The sequence below is a fragment of the Patiria miniata genome, unplaced genomic scaffold (genome assembly GCF_015706575.1).
Source record: "Patiria miniata isolate m_02_andy unplaced genomic scaffold, ASM1570657v1 HiC_scaffold_25, whole genome shotgun sequence".
Taxonomy (NCBI): Eukaryota; Metazoa; Echinodermata; class Asteroidea; order Valvatida; family Asterinidae; genus Patiria; species Patiria miniata.
The window spans coordinates 829577-844465 of record NW_024037064.1 but is presented as its reverse complement, the minus strand read 5'-3'; the positions used below and the strand labels follow the sequence as shown (position 1 = coordinate 844465).

Below are 14889 nucleotides of genomic sequence, written 5' to 3'. Positions count from 1 at the left end.
ACTCTGGCGAGTGCGAAGCCATTACAGCATGGGGCCTGGGGCCCGCTAAAGGGCCCCGAAAAATTTTGGATTTTAGATGCTCTGTGGTGCAATCTAAGCCTTTTTGGGCCATCATTTGAGCCAAAATATTTTGCCAATTTTGTTATTTCTTTTTTCACTTTTGTTGCATTTTGTTTCAGTTCATCACCATCATCATTGATTTGTCACTTATTTGTAATTATAAGTACTCCATGGTGATTAATAATAACCATTGTAAAAGCATGAAGAAATATATATAACAAGATTATTCTACACAAATATTTGTTTTGCTTCATCCACAACTGAATGGAACATACCATCTTTGGAAGCACCAGACTAATCAGTCTCAATGATGATGTGCTTCAGGTGTTTCATATGGGATACGAGCAATTTCTTTCCACTCGACGCGTAGTTACATTATAATAGACATCGGGTCTTTCGGCGCCACGATTGCATTTTCAACATGGTACAATTTTGAAGGTGGATTCGTCATTTAGTATTACAGTAAATATTTGTTGATGATAATGTTGAGAAATAGACATCGGAAATAGGTGTATACCTCCCAGCCCGGCACGGATGCGGGCCCGCGTCACCACCGGCGAACTACGATCAAATGTATCTCGCTTGCAATTCAAAAAGCAACACACTTGCGTTCCGTCTAGCTTGCAAGAGCATGTGTCGAGTGCTAAAACTTGCCTTTGGGCAAAACTGATGATTGTTTTTGTCCTAAGAACAAACAGATCTCTTGTATGTACCAAACTTATCAGATTTGTATTTTCTGCAACGCGTAGTAATGTCAAAACCCAACTTTCTTCATTAAAAAAACGTTTTATGGACGGATCAATGACCTTCAGGGGTGTTTCAGTTTTTTTCAGGGTTTTACATCTCAAATAAAGTCTTACGAAATTATATGATGACGTGACGTTGAAGAATTCAAATTTAAACAAGGACATGTTTTGGACTCCGTGAAAAAGTATAATTTGTAATTCAAAAGCGCGTGGAACTGCTGGCAAATTGTTCTTACTGAAACACACCCTTGACCAATGGGGGTGGTCCAAAGAGCAGTGCACAACGTGTGTGTGTCGCCCACAGCACATAAACTGCATGTTCGTAGAGAATAAATCGTGTACATTCGTATGAATCGCATTCAATAACGGTATATGCAGGGTACGTACAGGGTACGTACGATGGGATCGCGGTCGAGTCGAGTACTCAATGTTTGCAGGCTCATGTTTAATATCGGTGCCGGTATTTTTGTAAGGAGGTTCCCTCCTCCTTCCCTCCTTTTCTCTCACCTCCCCTCTTTTCCCCCCTTCTATTCCTTTTTTATTTTTGGACTCAAATTTGACGGGGGGCACGTGCTCCCGCGGCCCTCCCCTGGATCCGCGCCTGCTACATCAGGAGTCCCCCAGGGCACCGTACTAGGCCCTTTGATGTTTCTACTCTACATCAATGACATTGGTGACAACATTAGCAAAGACACCAAAATCAAGTTATTTGCTGATGACTGCCTACTATTCTGACGCACTGCTAACTTCAGTGACCAACAACAACTCCAACAAGATCTGGATAGCCTTGTGAGCTGGTCTCATCAATGGCAGATGTCATTTAAGCCACAGAAATGTCACACCCTACATATGACAAGAAGCAAAAATCATCATGATAATATCTACAGATTGATGAATGCCAACCTTTCTGTTGTACCCAACCATCCATACCTTGGAGTTGAAATTCAAAAACATGTCATGGTCTCTTCACATCAATCAGATAGCAAGCAGAGCTAATACAACACTTGGTTTTGTGAGCCCATGCCTCCAACACCGCAAAACAGTCAGCAGGGTCACTATGCTTTACCGCTCCATCCATGAAGGAATTGCCCTTAACATCCCTTATTACATCACCCCAGTAGAACGACCACAAAGAAATAGACATAATCAGCCCTACGCTTCCTTGCAATGCCGCACACAAGCGTACTACAAAAGTTTGTTCCCAAAGACGATTGAAGACTGAAACGAGCTCCCAAATGATCTTATTTATCAAACATCATCGTCCCAATGTAAGATATCCCTAGGAAAACATCTTGCATCACAACCTTAATTTCACGCTTGCACGGCACAGGCGTGAAGTCAAACTGCATGATGATGCCTAGCGGCGATATCCAGTCAACTTTCTGAAATTCTGTCATCACATTCTTAAATTTGTTAAAAAGTGTAATGTCACGATTCAACCATCCTTTTTTACCAGACTACCTCTCAAACTGAATTGACATTGCATGACTGGACATGGCATCGCGTTATCGTCACCTGGGGGTACAAAGACTCAGGGTCAATAGAACAGAAATCAAGCAGAGGATATGAACCAAAAACTTTTCAATTCATTCAAGGATAACTAAGGCTACACCATGGAACAAAAGAGGAATCAAACCAAGGTCAAAGCCCATGCAGAACATAAACTTGCTACTTACTTTCTCATCAATGGTGTCAATCTTAGTCAGCACTACTCCGTCAATCAGTGGAGGTTGATCCATGTCTCAATGGTGTGCTCGATTAATTGCCTGGTCCACTGCTTCGTTACCACCCAAATAACTCCCTAACCAAGAGAACTAACTCAGACTGGTTGATTTCAATCAGCTGTTTAAGCAAAAAATAACAAAACAGGAATAACAGTCAATCATAAGGAAATGAAACATTTTCTATCTTTGTGCACTTCTCTCTTGAAGCCAATAAATTGTATTCTGTTTTTACATCGTGTTTCTACATTGGAAGCTACGGCAACAGTTGAAAATAAGTTTCATGATTTCTTATACTTGTAATCTTGTCTCCTCTGGAGTTACATTGTCATATTCTCTGTATATGTTTGTTGCAAATCTTGGCCGAATAAATAATAATAATAATAATAACAACGAGTTGCAATAGGACGGCTGTTTCTTGCAGCGTGTTCTTGAAAGTGTGTTTGGCAATTAAACCGTGTAATTGTTATTTTTTTAAATTTCATTTCAACCAGCAAACTAGTGCTCAAATCTAAACGATGCAAAGCCTCAAATCTTATATAAACAAGGATGCTTAATAACTAACCTAATGAGGTTTTGGCTCTATGAATTCTCTATATTTCAAGAAAACTGAACAAACATAACCACAATATTCTAAATCTCAAATGCCAAAGTTGCCGAGTCATATTTTGAATTGCGCCCTCTCATGACACATTCCCCAAATCAGCATTGGGACATGATTCTCTTTCAGCCGGTTTCACCCATTTGTGGATGCTCCAATTGAAAACCAAGAACAAACTGAACTGTTATACACTGCCCAGTTAAGTTAGGAATATATGTCTATGTAGAACAAAGGTTCACGAAATTAATTCCCTTCCAGTACAATCAATGATTATGTTAAAAAAATGTATCTTTAATAGTGTGATAAATTTCAGTAAACATTCTATGTGCGCAAAAAAATTATTTCTGATTTGATGACATCATCATTCAAAGCGGTTAGTGAATACTGATAAAGTTCGGAAGGATACCTTTCATGTGAAGTGAAAATAACGTATGAAAATATGGGAAATATAATTGTTTGTATTAATAACACCTAACTTCCGGTTTGATGACGTCACAGCATTAGAGTTATCCAAACGTGAACATTGTAATGGATATCATTATTCGGACTACGAAGATATGACAGGGATCAAATGATGGAATTAAATTAAAAATATGATCCTTTTGAAATTCTAAAATTAAAGAAAGCAAACTCTATTTGATGTGCTGCTAGGGGGCGCCCTTTCGGATGATGACGTCATCACACTTTTTTGTGTCTGGTATTCCTCACTTTCTTAATATGTGTGTAGTAAAATGCTTCCGCTTTTGAGTTATTTTTGGTTTTTATTGCACTTCCGGTAACACCTGAAATGAAGGTCATGCGGTTTTGTGTCCGGGAACAGGAACCGTTTTTCACGGCATAGTCTACAACCTCACTAAAAAATGAACACGATACTCTATTTAGTTCAAAAGATACAGCGCCATCTATTTTGTCAGAATTTTCCATGAAATTGCTTGTAATTTGATACTTGATGACGTCATGATGACGTAACAAAATTTAGGACATCTTCGTAACATGGTACAAGTTCACAATTTCTGGAAAATGCACCCAAATCCCACTTTTTACGTAAGTTTTATTACTCTAAATCTTACCTTTATCCTCCTAGAGATCTGGCATTTTTGTCTAGAAAATTCCTGTTGTCTTTTCAGGTATTATTTCTAGGTAGTTTTGAGTATTTTCCTGCCGAAATTTGTGTGTACACTCACGTGTTTGTTTACACATGTCAGCTGTGCTAAAATAGCGTGATGGTAAAATCCAACATGGCTGCCATTTGAGCAGCGCTTAAAATGTTTCTGATTGGCTGAAAGTTCTAAAATTATTTCTAGCAAACTGAGACTCCTAAAAAGTAATTTATATTATTAGAACGTTTTACTAAATAATTATGTAGCTTCTGTAGATGTGAAGTTGTCTAATTTGAATCAACTTTGAAAGTTGGGCAAGTTTTGATGACTTTTCTGTCAGATTTCGTCTGGTAAGTCACAGCCTCGACTCCATGGGCACTTGCGCGTTCCTTCACTAACCCCTAACTAAGCGTATTGCGTGCGCATTTCGAAGATTGATACATTAAATACAAATCTTTGCTAAATAACGCAATGTCCTAACCTTATGTTTAAAAGGATGGATTCTTCAAAATCACAATTTTTAACATTTTTAAGATGGCGTCTGCACGTAAAACGGATATACTTCTGCCTTATTATAATGTGCCATATTTTGATACATTTAAATTACACAATTCCAGGGGTTAAGATCGCGCAAGGCATGATGGGAAACAACATGGCGCAGCAAGATCTCGTACCCATGGGAACGAGGTTGGGTAAGTCAGTGACTGTCTCATGATTATTCATATCTGTGACATCACTGAATTTTCTTCAATGAACTTAAGGTTTGTTTACATTCACTACTTGTAAAAGTGAGCATTTTGGGGATTCAGTATAATTTATTCACATTTTTACAACAGATTTACTGTAAGGAATGTCTTGAAGATTAATTTAAGCCTTTTTGTGTGATATTTTGCTGTATAATTTTGAGAGAAATTTAGGGGAAACTATCGCTATGTGAATTCAGTATACTGTGATTTTTACAAAATGGGCGTGGCCTATTTACTAGCGCGTACTTTTGATTTTCGCGCTGGGCCAATAGGGTATAAATAGGGCAGGTTTTGTTCATTCTGGGTACGGTTCTTTGATGGGTGTTGGTCTACTGCTAGCTGCGAACTCTACTGCTGATCTCTAACTGTATTTACACATAGTGCTTTGGCCAGTTTGGGGAGCTGAGATACTTAGAGAATGCGTCATTTTTACAACTTGAGTTGGGGGAGCCAACTTGATGAAATTGGGGTGCTGAGCTGAGCTGGGGAGCAAAGTTTTGGGAAGCAAAGTTTTGGGGAGCCAACTTTTGGGGAGCCAAATTTTGGGGAGCAAAGTTTTGGGGAGAAAAACTTTGGGGAGCCAGAGTCGGAGAGCGGATATCTAGACAGTTAGTAACTGTGGTTTACACCAGTTGTAGCTGATATCTTTAATTATTAAAACTCTGACAGGAGTCAGGGGATCTTAAGATATATTTGAGTCAGGCTGCTGAGTCGGATTTCATCGAGGAATATCAAGAGAGGCCTGGGGCCTAAGTGTATTTTATTGAGAAGATTTTATTGCCGGACCACTCAATTAGAACACATTTGGGGGGGGGGGGAATCACAGAAATTTAAAAAAAATGTATCACTTGACACATGTTTGGAAATTGATAGAATGCGAGAAGGTTGTCACCCATTTGTGCATTCCCAAGTTGCAAACCAAGTGCAATTAGAGTGCATGGGGAGGGGGATTATAGAAATTTCCAAAAATGTGTCACATGACACATCTTGGAAATGATCTTTTCTTTTCTTCAAATTCACAGCATGTCAGAAAGTTGTCAACCATTCGTGGATAACAAACTAAATACAAAAATTAGAACATATGGGGGATTTACAGAAATTTTCATTGACACAATGGGGAAGGGGGCCAGATTCACAGAATTTTCCTTAATAACTCCTATGAACATCTATGGAAATTAACAGCATGCAAGGTTTGGACCCATTCGTGGATTTCTAAATTGCAAACCAAGTACAAATTAGAAGCATGGGGGAGAAGCCAATTCACAGAAATTTTCAAAAATGTGTCACTTAAAATGCAAGAAGGTATGCGAGAAGGTGTCATTCATTTGTGGCTTCCCAAATTGTAACAACGCATTGGGGGATTTACAAAAATTTCCAAAACTATGTCACATGACAAATCTTTGGAAATGATCTTTTGTTTTCTTCAAATTGAGAGCATGGCAGAAAGTTGTCAACCATTCGAGGATTCCCCAATTGCAAACTAAGTACAGATTGGAACGCATTTGGGAGGTGGCAGATTCACAGAAATTTCCAAAAATGTGTCACTTGACACATCTTTGGAAAGGATCTTATTTTGTTTTCTGCAAATTGACAGCATGCCAGAAGGTTGTCAACCATTCGTGAATTAAGTACAACTTCGAACACATAGGGGAGTAGGAGGATTCAAAGAAATTTCCAAAAATGTGTCACTTGACACAAGTTTGGAAACTGATAGCATGCGAGAAGGTTGTCACTCATTTGTAATTCCCCGAATGCAAACCCGAGTACAAATTAGTGCACATGGGGGATTTACGGAAATTTCCAAAAATGTGTCGCTTGACACATTTTTTTGGGGGGGGGAATTAGAACACATGGGGGGGGGGCAGATAAACAGAAATTTCCACAAATGTGCCTCTTGACACATGTTTGGAAATCGACATCATGCAAGGTTGTTACTCATTCGTGGATCCCCCAATTGCAAACCAATTACAAATTCGAATGCATTGGGTAGGGGCGGATTTACAGAAATTTCCAAAAATGTGTCACTTGACAAATGTTTGGAAATTGGCAGCATGCGAGAAGGTTGTCACCCATTTGTGCATTCCCAATAGGTCTTCTTCAAGTGAAGTCATTTCCTACCAGCCGCGTGCATCAAAATACTGAACATCCAATTGCATAACGAGTATCGGCCACGTCGAAATTCGAAAAACATTTCAAGCAATAAGTGCACATGTTTGGAACATTTTCAACACTGCGCAATGCATGATATATTGCGTAAAATACGCAGTTGCAGCTCTCCTACAGATTTGGACGTCATTGAGCAAGCCCTATAGCAAACCAAGTACAAATAGCAATGCATGGGGGGGGGGGGGACCAATTCACAGACATTTCCAAAAATGTGTCACTTGACACATGTTTGGAAATAGTAATAATAATAATAATAATGAACATTTATAAGGCGCCGATATCCGCTAAGCAAGACGCTCATGGTGCACAATACATACAAAACAATTACAGTATAAATTAAGTTCAATTTGAATAACAGAAATTAGTGACAGGAGCAATAAACATCAACATCATTAAACACAAAAACGTGAGGTAAACACAGGAGTTTTCACAGAAGATTTAAATACAGACAATGATGATGACTGGCGAATTTCAAGGGGTAGATTGTTCCAGAGTTTGGGAGCGGCGCTTGAGAAAGACCGGTCTCCCCAAATGAAGACTACGTGACGGCTGATATTTCGAGATAATGTCCATTATATAGTCTGTTGAAGTTCCTTGTAGTGACTTGAAAGTGATGTGGGGGTCAAAAGTGACACCTAGGTTGCGACACTTGGTGGAAGGATGGATGTGGCAATCTCCAGTCCTAATGCTGGTGATATTGAACTTGGCGAGTTGTTATTTTGAGCCACACAGGATACATTCAGACTTGTTGTCATTCAATTTGAGACTGTTTGTCATCATCCATGTCTTGATCTCATCAATGCAAGCCTCAAGATTCTCCGGGGCAGACACAGCATTGGGTTGAGATGGATTGAAGGATTGATACAGCTGTATGTCATCAGCGTAGCATAGCAGTGATATTGAAGGTTGTGTTTCTGGATGATCTGGCCAAGTGGTAAAATGTAGATGGTGAATAACATGGGACCCCAACAGATCCTTGAGGAACACCACAGTCAAGGGAGGTAGGGGCAGATAATACTCCATTGAAGTTAACAGACTGTTGCCGGTCTGCAAGGTACGAGTCAAACCACTGCAAGGCTGCATCGTGCACTCCCAAAGAGTGCAAGCGACTGATCAGGATGGCGTGATCTATGGTGTCAAATGCTGATGACAGATCGAGAAGCACAAGCGCCGTTACTTTGCCAACATCCATCTGTCGTAGGATGTGGTCGCGGATAGATGAACAAGTAATGTTTCTACACTATGGTTCTGACGATTTGCAGATTGGCGACTATCCAATAGATCATTATTCCGTAAATGCATCGCCAGCCTGGAGATAGCAACATGCTCAAGTAACTTTGAGATGTACAGCAAGTTGGAAACTGGGCGGGTAGTATTGGAGTTCTTTAACAATGCTGGACACACGTGGGCAACTTTGAAAACAGAAGGAACAACACTGCATTGCAGGCTGCGGTTGATAATCGTGGTGATGGCAGGAACGATGGATTCAGAACATTGCTTAAGGAGCCAGGTTGGTATAGGGTTCAAGTCACATGATTTGGCTGGGGATTTGAAGATGACAGTGCAAACCTCATCTTGAGAGGCGGAACAGAGACTGGTCATGCAGTGTCTCATCTTGAGAGGCAGAACGGAGACTGGTCAGTGTAGTTTGTGTTGGCGGGGTGGGGGTAGAAGTATCTGTATCTGGCACAAGAAATCTTGGACGTGAAAAAAACGGCTGAAATGGTCAGCCAGTGACTCGTCGGAATTGTACTTGTGGTAAAGAAGATTCCTTATTCCTATGGAGAAGCTTGTTAGCGACACGAAACAGTAGTTTTTGATCACCAGAACACTTGGAGACTATTTCTGAGTAATGGTTCTTTTGGCCTTACGGATCAGCGAGATCACATGCTGGCATTGTTGGTGATGTAGTTGGCGGTCAATCTCGAGTGAGGATGCATGCCACCTGTGCTCAAGCTGTCTTCGTCTGTGCTTAGCTTGCAACACCTCATCAGTGTACCAACCGGTGTCGGGCCGAAAAGAAATGACGGAACTCGTACTCAGGCAGCAAAGTACTCGTACTCGAATAGCAGTACTCGGGGGAAATGGTATAGCTAACACCATGGCCTTATTTTATCAATACTTTCAGTTTGAAATGGTTGATTGGCTTGTGGAGAAATCAAATTTCCTGATTTTCCTCTGTGCATGTCCAGACAAACACAACAGCTAGCCGTGATTGGGTCTGCATATCGGTCTGACTGGGTCTGGGCCAATTATTACGCACAATCAACCATTTGCCATATGGCTGTATTCGGAATACAACTACTTGTACTCATACTCGGAAGTAAAGTACTCGTACTCGGAAGTAAAGTACTCATACTCGGAGACCTGTTCTTGTACTCGGAGGTACAAGTACTCGTACTCGGTTACTTAAGTACTCAGGGATGTGATTGGGATGTGACAAAAATCCCTGAAAATGTTATGCACGAGTACAAACTCTGGCGAGTGCGAAGCCATTACGGCGTAAGCGGGCCCTGAAAAATTTTGGATTTTAGATGCTCTGTGGTGCAATCTAAGCTTTTCTGGGCCATCATTTGAGCCAAAATATTTTGCCAATTTTGTTATTTCTTTTCTCACTTTTGTTGCATTTTGTTTCAGTTCATCACCATCATCATTGATTTGTCACTTATTTGTAATTATAAGTACTCCATGGTGATTAATAATAACCATTGTAAAAGCATGAAGAAATAAATAAAACAAGATTATTCTACACAAATATTTGTTTTGCTTCATCCACAACTGAATGGAACATACCATCTTTGGAAGCACCAGACTAATCAGTCTCCATGATGATGTGCTTCGGGTGTTTCACATGGGATACGAGCAATTTCTTTCCACTCGACGGGTAGTTGTTAGTGTCGTTGCAAACATTGCAAAAAACCTTGCCAGCGGTTGTTATTTTATCGAAACACTCTTGAAATTCATGCTGATGCCCGTCAATAATAACGGAGTCCTGAAACCATTCCCACCGGAACTTATTTTTCACTTCTTTATCAAGCACTCGCACAGATTTATCTCTGTGCGACAATATTGACTTGTTGGGCGCAGCCATGTTGGAAGCATCCGTACACAACGCGTACACAAACACTCGACGCACATGAAACAACGTGCAAAATCCACACGATTGCACTGTACTGTATGCTGTTGTGCACGCTGAGCAATATTAGTCTGTACACCTGACCAGCGCAACACGTGCATCTTGGGTACCGACACAGGAACTAGACCTAAATAATCACAACCTCGAACCCGAGCGAAAAATCACATGATCGCGCTAACGGCAACGCATGGTCTTCAACCTCGTTCTCGCATTGGTTATTCAATATGTGTATGCGTATCGATCAACGAAGTAATGTCCGTAAGTAAATTCGGATATTTCGGCAAGCAAAACTCATTATGAATAATTAATTAGCACATTCTACCCCCTACTTTTTCAACGGATTCACACGATTCACGTTGGTGGACTTTTGAACCCCCCAAAAAACGGATTTCCGGGAAAAACGGAAAATCACATCCCTGAGTACTCGGTACTCAGAAAAAAGGACTCGACTACAACACTGGCAACAGCCACTTGCAGACAATACTTTATTTGGTCAATACAACAATCAACAGCCACTAGGTAGCCACAGCTGTTTGACAATGCCTGCCACTTGCAGACAATACTTTATCAGGTCAATACAACAATCAACAGCCACACAGTAGCCACAGCTGTTTGACAATGCCTGCAACTTGCAGACAATACTTTATCAAGCCAATACAACAATCAACAGCCACACAGTAGCCACAGCTGTTTGACAATGCCAGCCACTTGCAGACAATAATTTATCAAGTCAATACAACAATCAACAGCCACACAGTAGCCAAAGCTGTTTGACAATGCCTGCCACTTGCAGACAATGCTTTATCAGGTCAATACAACAATCAACAGCCACACAGTAGCCACAGCTGTTTGACAATACCAGCCACTTACCAACTTGGATCCGAACAAAAATGTCATTGTCGCAAGAGGTCGCAATTTTGTTTCTTTATATTTAATATTCATTAAAAACATTTTGTCAGTGACGTGTCCCAGAAACCAAAACTATTTCCTAAGTAGAACCTGGTTTGTGACAGTCATCAAATCCTTGGATACAAAAAGAGGGGCCAATCATCACCAAGCAACTACAGACCAGTTTCCCTCACCTGGGTAGCCTGCAAATTACTGGAACATATCTTTAATCACTTGTGTGAAACCCAACTCATAAACACCATGGAAGAAATCCATCGACACCTAGATCAAAATAACAAAGCTCAGATAGATGTGCAGGTGCTTGACTTCAGCAAAGCATTCGACACTGTAGCCCATGAGAGATTACTTCATAAAATAGAACACTACGGGATTAGAGGTAACACCTTGACATGGATCAGAACATGCTTAACCAACAGAACCCAACAAGTAGTTGTAGATGGAGAAACATCAGCCCTACATCAGGAGTCCCCCAGGGCACCGTACTAGGCCCTTTGATGTTTCTACTCTACATCAATGACATTGGTGACAACATTAGCAAAGACACCAAAATCAAGTTATTTGCTGATGACTGCCTACTATTCCGACGCATTGCTAACTTCAATGACCAACAACAACTCCAACAAGATCTGGATAGCCTTGTGAGCTGGTCTCATCAATGGCAGATGTCATTTAAGCCACAGAAATGTCACACCCTACATATGACAAGAAGCAAAAATCATCATGATAATATCTACAGATTGATGAATGCCAACCTTTCTGTTGTACCCAACCATCCATACCTTGGAGTTGAAATTCAAAAAGATTTGTCATGGTCTCTTCCCATCAATCAAATAGCAAGCAGAGCTAATACAACACTTGGTTTTGTGAGCCCATGCCTCCAACACTGCAGAACAGTCAGCAGGGTCACTTATGCTTTACCTCTCCATCCATGAAGAAATTGCCCTTGACATCCCTTATTACATCACCCCAGTAGAACGACCACAGAGAAATAGACATAATCAGCCCTACGCTTCCTTGCAATGCTGCACACAAGCGTACCACAAAAGTTTGTTCCTAAAGACGATTGACAGAGATGCCACAGGGTCTGCTAAAAAAAAATGGAACAGGGTCTGCTTGAAAAAAAAACGGAACAGCTGCTTGAAAAAAACGGACTTTTTTGTGTGTGAAAAAGCCACTCCGTGTCCGACACAAAGTCCCCGTTTAGTTGTCATCTTTATCTTGTAGCCAAGCCAAGTTCTGTTTATTTTTAATTTTGCTTCTATGGCCTTTAAAGCTGTCGGTTCGTTCAATCACTTTGACTTTTTTCCAAATTCCTCAAATTTATTCTGCCTACCCGAATTTCCAACGTAATATTCGACACGAAACATGCAGATTCCACAACACTGCTGTCGGTGTACATGATCCTGCACTACGCGATGCGCTCAACGAAAACATGGTTGGTACCCGGCGTTTTTTGTATTCACATATATCATTGCGATCGGAAACCACCGATAGCTGAAATGATAGACTTGATTTCCAGGCTGAATGCTACGTGCGCTTAGCACACAATACGCCCGCACGCGGTGAAGCACGCGCGAGGCGCCGTTGTATACTGCATGCAATTAAGTACGTTGGCCGCTTGTATCGCATGCAGGCTCGGTAACAACATACACAAAGACTGTTTTTAAGACAACTTCAACGAACAACGTTGTGCCATGCGTGCGCCTAAATGTACTAAATCGAGGTAAAAATCAATGCATTTCCACAGTTTTTCTTCTCTTTTTCTGGTTAATTTGACGGCCGGAAAAACCGGAATTTTGTGAGATTTTTTTAAAAACTGAAATTCCGGTTAAAACCGGAAAAGTGGCATCTCTGGATTGAAGACTGAAACGAGCTCCCAAATGATCTTATTTATCAAACATCATCGTCCCAATGTAAGATATCCCTAGGAAAACATCTTGCATCACAACCTTAATTTCACGCTTGCACGGCACCGGCGTGAAGTCAAACTGCATGATGATGCCTAGCGGCGATATCCAGTCAACTTTCTGAAATTCTGTCATCACATTCTTAAATTTGTTAAAAAGTGTAATGTCACGCTTCAACCATCCTTTTTTACCAGACTACCTCTCAAACTGAATTGACATTGCATGACTGGACATGGCATCGCGTTATCGTCACCTGGGGGTACAAAGACTCAGGGTCAATAGAACAGAAATCAAGCAGAGGATATGAACCAAAAACTTTTCAATTCATTCAAGGATAACTAAGGCTACACCATGGAACAAAAGAGGAATCAAACCAAGGTCAAAGCCTATGCAGAACATAAACTTGCTACTTACTTTATCATCAATGGTGTCAATCTTAGTCAGCAGAACTCCGTCAATCAGTGGAGGTTGATCCATGTCTCAATGGTGTGCTCGATTGATTGCCTGGTCCACTGCTTCGTTACCACCCAAATAACTCCCCAACCAAGAGAACTGACTCAGACTGGTTGATTCAATCAGCTGTTTTGAGCAAAAATAACAAAACAGGAATAACAGTAATCATAAGGAAATGAAAAATGTTCTATCTTTGTGCAGTTCTTTCTTGAAGGCAATAAATTTATTCTGTTTTTTACATCGTGTTTCTACATTGGAAGCTACGGCAAAAGTTGAAAATAAGTTACAACGAGTTGCAATACGACAGCTGTTTCTTGCAGCGTGTTCTTGAAAGCGTGTTTCGCAATTAAACCGTGTAATTTGTTATTTTTTTAAATTTCATTTCAACCAGCAAACTAGTACTCAAAATCTAAACAAGGATGCTTAATAACTAACCTCTCATGGCACATTCCCCAAATCAGCATTTGGGACATGATTCTCATTCAGCCGGTTTCACCCATTTGTGGATGCTCCAATTGAAAACCAAGAACAAACTGAACTGTTATACACTGCCCAGTTAAGTTAGGAATATATGTCTATGTAGAACAAAGGTTCACAAAATTAATTCCCTTTCCAGTACAATCAATGATTATGTTAAAAAATGTATCTTTAATAGTGTGATAAATTTCAGTAAACATTCTATGTGCGCAAAAAAGTTATTTCTGATTTGATGACATCATCATTCAAAGCGGTTAGTGAATACTGATAAAGTTCGGAGAGGATACATTTTCATTGTGAAGTGAAAATAACGTATGAAAATAGAGAAAATATAATTGTTTGTATTAATAACAGCTAACTTCCGGTTTGATGATGTCACAGCATTAGAGTTATCCAAACGTGAACATTGTAATGGATATCATTATTCGGACTACGAAGATATGACAGGGATCAAATGATAGAATTAAATTAAAAATATGATCCTTTTCAAATTCTAAAATTAAAGAAAGCAAACTCTATTTGATGTGCTGCTAGGGGGCGCCCTTTCGGATGATGACGTCATCACACTTTTTTATTTCTGGTATTCCTCACTTTCTTAATATTTGTGTAGTAAAATGCTTCCGCTTTTGAGTAATATATTTGGTTTTTATTGCACTTCTGGTAACACCTGAAATGAAGGTCATGCGGTTTTGTGTCTGGGAACAGGAACCGTTTTTCACGGCATAGTCTACAACCTCACTAAAAAACTAACACGATACTCTATTTAGTTCAAAAGATACAGCGCAATCTATTTTGTCAGAATTTTCCATGAAATAGCTTGTAATTTGATACTTGATGATGTCATGATGACATAACAAAATTTAGAAC

General features: G+C 40.1%; 1 long non-coding RNA gene across 1 annotated transcript in view; it reads right to left on the bottom strand.

Annotated features, from left to right (window-relative positions):
- Positions 1-14889, bottom strand: part of LOC119733320 — a 35277-nt gene that overhangs the window by 11114 nt on the left and 9274 nt on the right. The window contains exon 2 of the long non-coding RNA XR_005271774.1: positions 2483-2648. This is a non-coding gene — a long non-coding RNA (uncharacterized LOC119733320). The remainder of the gene's footprint in view (positions 1-2482; positions 2649-14889) is intronic.